Raw genomic sequence first — 10,274 nt, forward strand, 5'->3', positions numbered from 1 at the left:
TAGGGAGATTTAATATTCAAGAAGCGATGCCCCCTTCAGTTGATCAGACTGCCAATGCTTCAAATCTTATGGATTCGACTTCAAGGCTTCCTCCCCTGAATGTTGAAATTCCAACATCTTTGGCGTTTTTGAGTGATCCGCCTGTGACACACACCTCCCTGCCTCCATTGAAAAGACGAAGACAGGATCCGAGGCCGGGGGTACTAATTTAGGAATTGACCTCACTCATTCAGCACGCAATCACTACCTCAGCTATTACTCCAACCAATTCAACTGCTCCTGATCTTGAAGGACCAAGAACCAATTTTGAAGTCAGGAGCTCTTCTAATCCCGGGGGTCTCTCCCCTGCAATGCTTGCGCATGAAGTTTCCTTTGTGAGGCTCGCCAGGTTCTTGGCAGAACATGAATCAGACCTTCATGTTCGCGAAAAGGTATATCTATTGGGGAAGGAAGCTCAAGGGGAGCAGACCCATCGACTCCAGAGCTAAGGGTGGAGATCACAATGCTTAAATAGAAAATCATTGAAAAGGATCTTCAAATTGAGAACCTTGATTCTCGAGTCTCTGAGCTTGAAGCTGAAAACTCTCTGAAGAATGATCACCTTCAGCTAGAAAATGTTCAGAAAACTAAACAGATTTCTGACCTGCAACTTAATCTTAGTGCTCTGTCAGCTGGATATTTTGATTTGAAGAATAGGCTTATTTCTAAATTCGGAGATAAATTTCAAACAATAGCTAAATGCCCAATTGCTTCCTAGATTTCTGAACCAGCCCCAGTCACTACATCAATACTTGATCAACCTGATAATGCACCAGTCAGAACCACTACAATTGTTGACCGCTTTAAAAAGGAACCTGAGCAAGCTCCGCCTCGAATTACAATCAAGCGAGGAGAGAGGAAGGTCACATCATAGAAAAGAGGAGGTTTGCTTTTCATAAAGAATTCGGATCAAAATCTTCATGGTGATCAGCCTCAACTGACCGTGACCGAGCTAAATACGAAAAGGTTTTAGCACAAATATGGCGATCAGTCAGGAATTCGGATGTGGGGATTTCATGATAAAATTAATTACTGGCTGGTGAAAAGAAAAAGAAACACCGTGGAATATTATAAGCATCAAAATGATTTTTCTTATCTCACTAAGGTGGATCTTTCTGAACTGTCTGCAGCTCCTTTTTACAATCCCTCCAATGATCCTCGTGCGACTGATATCAAAAACTCCTTGGAAAACCAAGTGAGGAGAGGATTTGATGGGATGAAGACTGATGAGTCATTCTTGAAAACTGCTAAAGGAGTGTATGACCCAATCACCAACAATTCTATCAAAAACGTTTTGTGGCCTCCAACAAAGCAATTGACAAAGATTCCCATCAGCAAGAACTTTTGTCATGGTTCTTTGCGCAACATGCTATTTGTGAGCAGGAAGTTTTGGAACCTGTTACCAAGGAATTCACTTGCATGATTGCTGAGATCATTGACAAAGGAATGTGGTTGGGTGCTATGGGGAGATCGAATGTGTTGGTGGTTGAAAAAGACTGAGCTCATGCTAGCCTCAAACCAAGGGGGAGATTGATAGGTCATTATTCAGTGGTTTGGGCTAGGCAATCATATGTATAGGTCTTAATATGTTCTTGGTCATGTATTGTTGATTTTGGTATAGTTTACGGTTGAGTTGGTGTTTACGGCCAGTCGTTCCCTATATATAGTTTGTGTTAGAGTTTATCAGAGGGTTGACGTACTGAGTGACGAATCACAACTGTTTATGGTCTGTGTGTGTATCTTCAAGGTGTACTCGACATTTAGTGAATAACGTGTGCATCGCTTGATCATCTTGTTCTTCTACTCATTCTTGCTATTGTTTGTTTTGTTCACTAGTTTGATTCTCGTAATTGGGACCTTAGAAGTTTATTAAAGGATTTTGGTGCATATTATGGATTTGGAATTGGTGGAAAATTTGTGATTGTTGTGTTCGGGTATTTTTCTGTGTGTTTGGTAGTGGTCATACTCAAGGGAAAGGGGTGGATTAAACGAATGGAAGAATGTCATTCCTAGAATATGGGTTCGAAAATTTAGATCTGGTGGGTTTTTGGTCTCAGGAAGCATACTGATAGACTTGATTTGGTGTTTGTATCCTTAAGAGTCCCTGGCCTTGTGGATCTCTCCAGACATTCAGTCTTAGCAAGGAAGTTGTGGAATATGATGGTGTTGTTTATGCCTCTCTGCATTGGTGATTTAGCTAATGCTCGTGTTTGGAGCCGCCTTTTTTCAGTTGAAGGGTTCAATAGCAGAGAATAGTCAGGAGTCCTGATTTCCCACTAGAATCAGCAAGGTAAGTCAGGGTCAGAAGGGTTCCATATTGTTCGGATGGTAAATAAATCGTAATAATTGTGTTCCGATATAGTTTTGCTTGCATAAGAGTCAGTTGAGGTAGTGGGTTTCCGGATTGTGGGAAGATTGTGATGGTTTCTCCAGTAATGAAGTTAGCAGGTCAAGGATGTTATAGGTAGTCAGCCGGCTGAATGAGACGACTTTTAGTTCGAATGGGTTCTGGGGAGGACCGTCTGAGTGATCTGAGGTGGATATTTGGAAACACTACCCTGGATTAGTTGTTGCAGCAGACTTCGAGGACGAAGTCTAAGTCAAGTGGGGGAGACTTGTGACATCTTGATGATGAGGTCTTTGGTCCAAACGTCGGGTGTTTGTCATAGAACGCTAGGAGCTCAAATGCCAGGCATTCTATGATGGACTCCAGGCATTTGCATGCAGAGACCAAACCCTAATTTTTAGGGTTTGCACCCTATTTAAAGAACATTATGGCCTTAAAACCATTCACCACTCCATCCTCCATCCTTATTTCGAAAACCCTAAGTGTGTATGAGAGTTTGAATACTTGGTTCATCTTTTTGGTAGCATTTAGTGTTCTGGATAAGAGAAGGAAGATTTTTGGAGTATTTTGGTTGGTCTCTAGCTTATGGATCTAGACTCGTGACATCTTGGAGCATCATTTTGAGGTATAAAGTTCAGATCTTGTTGTCTCATTTGTTAGATCTAGATTTAGGGCTAGTTTATGCTCTTTTTGGTCCCAAATACTTGATCTTTGTGAGTTTGGAATGCTCCAGAGGCTTAGACTGTCCTTTCAAGCATAATAGTGAGTCTAGAATCATAAAATAAAAAAAGTAATCTTGGGTCTTCATAATCTTCCATGCAAAAGTTTTGGAGCCTTATAGTTGATTTTGAGTTAGGATCTTGGTGTTGGCCTCATTGTAGCCATGCTTGGCCATAAAGTTTGCAACTTTATGGCTTTAGAGGTTTCGTTAGGATTAGATCTGAAGTTTGGACATGAGATCTTAAGCCATTAAGACATTAGTTTGGAAGTTGGTAATCAGCAAGCAAACGTCAGGCGTTAATAGGGTGGAACGACATGCGTTCTTAGTAGAAGCCCAATGGATCGATTTGGGCCTTAGGTCATTCGGGATTGTGGGTTTAGTTAGTTTGGCTTGTATATAAAGGGAAAAATGGTTTTTTCCCTCATCATGATGAGGAATGGACTAGACCATGGGTTTGGGTTAAACCCTAATAATTGATTAGGTTTGTTTCTGGGTATGGTTTAGCATGAGGAGCAATGTTCATCGCGGATCAAGTGTTGTTTCTGTTATCATCAGTAGAGGTGAGTTTTCCTCACTGTACTTACAGGTAAAACGCACCAAGTCCGGCACATTCGATTAGATATATTGTTATGTGATAGTATGTTATCGTGTTGTAGTGGTCTGTTAGATTTTTATCCTGGTATATGGGATGATGTTATGCTTAGTGATCTGTAGATGTGCCTGATTTTATGTTGACAGGTTAGATGTTTATATGTTATATGTGCACATATGTTGGTTGGTGGTTGAGTATTTACTGTTATGTGTGTGAGCCAACAGACCGGGGGCATTCCAACCCGATGGTTGATTGCGCCTGGGGTATTCCAACCCGATGGTTGACCGTACCCATTATATATTGGCATTCCAACCTGGGGTATTCCAACCCAATGGTTGACTAGACCCATTGTATATTGTCATTCCACCTAGGGTATTCTATCCAAAGGATGACTGGACCTGGATGGTGATTGGGCCTGGGATATTCTAACCTGATGGTTGATTGGACCCGACATGTTGTTATTTGTATATGTTACCTGTTGTGTTGGTACTTTGGAAGGACTTACTAAGCTTCGTGCTTACAGCTTTAGTTTATAGTTTCAGGTACTTCGGAGGATCATGGCAAGGCGAAGGCGTGACCATACACATCCTGATTTTTATGTTGTTAATCTTAGGAGACTCTGATTTTGAATAATGTTTTAGATACAATGGTTTTTAAAAACTTTGATTAGTAAATGGGTTGTTTTGAAAGGTTAAAAAAAATTAAATTTTTAGGATGTTACATGGTTAGGTGTTTTGGGGTTTATGTTGATAATGGAAAATTATTTGATGAATGCATTAGGGTGGTACATAATTAACACTAGATAAACTTAGAATGCTTGGTTCAGCCTTATTGTATGTTCTTGTTTGATGAAGGACTTATGGGAGAGACATATATCTGACCGTCTATTTTATTTTGATTATGTACAACATGAATTCGTGGAATGACTTTCCGGATTTAGCAGAGACCTTTCGACACGTGTAGGAAGTAGAATTCAAGGAATGACTAAGAAGGTTCTTAGAGTGTGAGTACACTATTATAGGGGGAGCATGTGTGTGACCATACGGAAGCAACTTAGGGGTTTTGGGATAATTCTTGAGCAAAGTACGGATAGGCATGAGAGGTAGTATGCTCCCATACTACTGAAAGCACAAGATCGATCTGTACTTGAATCAGGAAAACTCATAGAGATTCTAAGGAGTTTGTAGTGTGAATGGCTTGATGTGTATATTGACCCTTTTGTTATGTTTTTCATAATGGCAATGACTCATCAAGGAAGAGGTTCTAGTTCCGATTCAGGCTCGGGCATCGAATCGAGTGATACCGAGTTGTGTGACTTGATCGTTGTAGAGGTTTAGAGGGTCATTTTAGAGGACATGTCTGGCATGTTTGGAATGATCAAGGAGGGGTTGATTGAGATGATCGATAAGTGCATTCAAACCCTTCAGGTGGAGCTGATAGCTGGTGAGTTTGGGGCATGCAATCTTAATTTTTGTGACTTTCGTGCTTGTGGGAGGTAGTTCGGGCACTTGAAGGAGAGGCCATCAAGACTATGACCTAGGAGGATTTTGTCACTAGGTTCAGGGTAGAGTTTGTACCTACTATTGAGGTGCATTAGCTAGCTAGGGAGTTTCAGGATCTCCATCAGACAACGGAGACTATGGCGGAGATCACCACCAAATTCATAGTATACCAAGATATATGCTTGCTCAAGATCTTGAGCAATTCAGGATCTTCGGCAGTTCAAGATGTTAATATAGGTTCAAGATGTCTGGCATAATAAAGTAAAGGTCAAAATTTTAGCCACAAAAAATCTCATGATTTTCCTCATGAAAAAAGGTTCCAAGAGAAGTGATAATATTATGCTCAGATGTAGAAAATGGATCAAGAAGGAGAACTCATTAAACTGTCTTCCTTTAGAATGCTATAACATCTTTCCATCTCTTAAATATGACATAACCAAACCCATTTCCAAATGGGTTAAAAGGAGAAACTAATTAGTTGCGTGTGGTGTCAGGGACATGAGCATATTTGGTATCTTGACAGTGGTTGTTCAAGACACATGACCGGTTCCAAGTCTCTTCTTGAGGATTCCTATCAAAGAAGTTGGTCCCAGTGTCACCTTTGGAGACAACACCAAAGGTTTCACTAAACTACATGGCACCCTTAAATACAATTATGTTGAATTTTATAATATTTCATGTGTTAAGGTCTTAATATATAACTTGATTGCTATCAGTAAATTATGTGATGATGATTATGAAGTTCATTTCAATAAGAAGGAAGGTATTGTGATTGACATTAACAAGAAGGTAGTTCTCAATGCTAACAGGAAAAAAGACATCTAAATTCCAGACATGTTTTGTATAGATAAATCATTACAGGTGTGCTTTCTCTCAACATCTCAATCCAATCTCAATTAGATGTGCCAAAAGAGACTCTCCACCTCAATTTTAAATCAATCTCCAGGTTGCAAAATCAAGACACAGTTAGGGGCAATTCAAAAAATCAACTTTATCAAATACAAGCTAAGTGAGTCTTTTGAATTGGAAAACAACACAAAGTTTCCTTTAAGTCAAATTAGTGCTCCTTATTTGATTCTCCTCTTTCACTTCTTCACATGGATTTATTTGGCCATATTCACAAAATAGGTCCATGTTAATGGAACGGCATGGTAAAACTGCTTATAAGGTAATCAAAGGTAGAACCTATGACATATCTTATTTTCAAATATTTGGTTGTCCTTGTTTTATTCTAAACCATAGAGATCAACAGACAAAGTTTCAAGCTAAAGTTGACAAATGGATATTCATGGGCTAATCTTCAATATCCAAAGCTTTCAGAGTCTACAAAATTAAAAGAAACATTGTTGAAGAATCAATTCATGTCGAGTTCAATGAAGACGCTCTTCCAAAACCATCCACTGATGTAAAGCAAAGTCAACTTTTGCAAGAACTGACTCAATCTACTTCTTCCACTGATAGCACCATCACTAACAGTAGTTATCCTATCATCTCTCCCAACATATATTTTGTGTTTTTTCAAGTCAATCAAGAACCAATCGTGAACAATGTTGACTCATCCACTGATCTAGAGTCCCTTGTTACTTATGCGTACTTTATTCTTATATCCACTGACACTGTCAAGGATAACTCTCATATAGATCCTACCATTGATCTCGTTTCCACTCCACCTATTATCATAGATCATCCCACATCTTAAATCATTGGTGATTTATATGTAAGGGTCAGGACTAGACATCAGGTGTCCAGTAACTTTTTTTCTTTATGACAACTTTTTTTCTCTTATAGAACCCAAGAAGACAGCAGATGCGTTGAAGGACACTTATTGGATCAATTCCATGCAAGATGAGGTACAAGAATTTGAAAGAAACAAGGTTTGGGCTCTGGTTCCAAGTCCCTCAAAGAAAACTATTATTGGAACTCTTTGGGTGTACAAAAACAAGTTAGATGAAAATAGAATTATCACTAGGAACAAATCCAGATTGGTTGCTAAGGATATACTAAATTGGATGGCCTAGACTATGAGGAAAATTTTTCTCTAATGGCAAGACTTGAAGCTATGGGAATATTCCTTTCATATGTATCATACAAGAGGTTCAATGTGCTCCAAATGGATGTAAAGACTTCACTTCTCCATGGTGATCTTTAAGAAGAAGGTATTCTCAAACAACCTCATTGTTTTAATCTTGAAGACTGCCCTGATAATGTGTATACAGTAGACAAAGTAGTATATGGTCATAAGTAAGCCCCAAAAGCATGGTATGATACATTGTCTAGCTATTCAGTTGGAAATGGTTGAAAATGGGGAAATTAATAGCATATTATTTTTCAATAAGACTGCCACTTATCTAATCATTGCTTAAGTTTATGTTGATGACGTAATCTTTGGATCCAGTAATGAGAAGTTGTGTGAAGTGTTTGGTAGTATAATGGCCGGCAAGTTTGAAATAAGCATGATTGGTGAGATGACTTTCTTCCTTGGACTTTAGGTGAAGCAAACTTCACAAGGAATTTTCATCAATCAAAGCAAGTACATCATTGATATTTTAAAGAAATATTCCCTTCAAGATTGCAAGCCTGCTAAGACTCCAATGTCAACCGCTGTTAAGATCTGGGCCGACCCTGATGGTAAACATATCAATACTTGCCGTTATAGAGGAATGATTGGTTCTCTATTTGAAAGTTAGTATCAATCGAATACACTTCAAGTAAAATAGACAAAGAGAAGCAAATCAACTTAAACAAACAAAGAACATAAAAGTAAAGAACACCAAATATTCACAAAAAAAATCACCAAGAAATGGTTTGTTTTCACCAAGAAAATGGGTTGTCACAAAGACGGTCACCAAGACATAGATTAAGGTTTCATTATATTTGCCACCAGTCCTTGTGCCAGATTTCAATCTTCTCCAAAGGAGTCTCATATTAGAGCAGTAAAAATACTCTTTAGATATTTAAAGGAAACTCCTAACTTAGGTCTTTGGTATCCCAAGGATTATTGCTTTGATCTTGTGGGATATATTGACTCTAATTATGTAGGTTTTACTCTAGATAGGAAAAGCACTTTTGGTGGCTGTAAAATGCTTGGAGGAAGACTTATCAGGTACTCGTGAAAAAAGCAAACATCGGTAGCTTGCTCTACTTTTGAAGCAGAGTATATAGATGTAGATAGATGTTATGCTCAAGTTCTTTTGATTCAAAATCAGTTGTTATATTATGATATCAATGTCAGCAAAACTCCAATTTGTTGTGAAAATACAAGTTCCATCATGATCACTCAGAACCTTGTTCAACACTCCAAGACAAAACATACTGAGACCAGACACGACTTCATCAGGATTATTGCTAAAAAAATGAAAGATTGACCTTCTATACATTCCTACTAACAATCAGTTGGCTGGTCTTTTTCACAAAGGCCCTTGATAAACAAAGGATAAAATTCCCCATTAGTGAAATTGGAATGATTTCCATGTAACATGGTTTTCTTTTTTTACTTTTAAGCAAGGTTATAAAAATCAATCGACGGGACCTCGACGGTCAACTAGAGTTAAGGGAGATTAATCGGGGACCCTAAATTATTAATAAAACTCTTTAAAAACTAAATATATCCTAAGAAAATAACGTGAACATTTAAAATTTTGAAAATTGGAAAATATGAAATATTTTTATAATATCTGAGAATTAAAATATTTTAAAATTTAAAATTTTGAAATTTTATAAGTTTTGGAGTAATATTTCAATTTGAAATTTTTGATTTTTGAAAATTTTCCCGCCTAAGAGCGTCAAGGACAGTCAAGCCCGAGGTAGACCGATATTGACCAATTTCAACCAAACACCCCTAATCGTAATAGGTTATAGACCGCCAAGTGATTAATCCCCGATTAATCAGCCGCCAAGGCTGATTTCTGTAACACTACTTTTAAGTCATCTTCTTGTTACTACTTCAAACCACTTTGTGTGTTGTGTGTTTGGTTTTAAATTTTGTTTTAAAACTTTGGTTCAAATTAAATCATTAAGAAAGAAGATATTGATATCTTGTGTGCTTGTCTTCAAATCTTTTGTTATGTTTGTGTCTATCTGAGTATTTTTTAAACCTTGTGTCATGTTTTGTTTTTCAAATTTCTATATAACTTTTTTTCTTTTGTCTTTGAAATTCCTTTTAAATTGTTTGTTTGTTATAAAACAAAAAATATAGTAACAAAAATAAATATTTTATTCCATAACTGAAGAAACAGTACATATTATATCATATTCTAGTATCTTTTTAAATACATCCAACAGGCTTGTTCTTCAATACTCCACTCGTGAAGGATCCACATCTTCTCCCTTGGGAATCCATGGTATTCAAAATCATCCTCATATTGGACATAGTACTGACCACTCATTATCCAAAGGAACATTGCCACCTACCAGCCTTCGTCCTTCAATACATCCACCAAATCTCCTTGAGCAAATTCAACCTCTACTGCTGGAGGATAGGGTCAAATCATTCTTGTTGTCAAGTTCTCCTCCAATGGGCTTCCACCTTCTTCAACTATGGTCTCATACCTTCTTCTATATCTTCTATGTGACTTGACAAGGATGTTTGCTGCAAAATAAGAACCAATGAAGTCTGGTTCTTTTCTCATCACCTTAACATGATCACCAACTTTGCACTCCATTTTCTTCTTGATAGTATGATATGCTTGACAAATTTGTGTTGTGATTTTCTTGATAAAAGTTGTGAGTATTACAAAACCACATTTATCCTTTTATAGACTCAAATAGCTCTTATCTCGAGATTCTCTTTCAAAAAAAATGACTCTAAAAGGTAAAAACATATCTCAAGAAAAAATTCAGTATGTCTTTGAGTTCGAAGAAACATTTCAAGTGTATGTGCTTTAGCTCTATATTTAAGTGTATCAAAAGTTGAACATCAGCGTATCATCCCTTAATGGTCAAATACTTTACATTGATGGTACCTTTTATGAATTGACGGTGAACAATATGTTCTATTTTGCAACTACATTAGTGGCTCACTCGCTAATATGAATTATCTCCGCCACTTATGGATTGTATAAAGGATATTGATGG

Source organism: Lactuca sativa, chromosome 7 (assembly GCF_002870075.4).
Source record: "Lactuca sativa cultivar Salinas chromosome 7, Lsat_Salinas_v11, whole genome shotgun sequence".
Classification (NCBI taxonomy): Eukaryota; Viridiplantae; Streptophyta; class Magnoliopsida; order Asterales; family Asteraceae; genus Lactuca; species Lactuca sativa.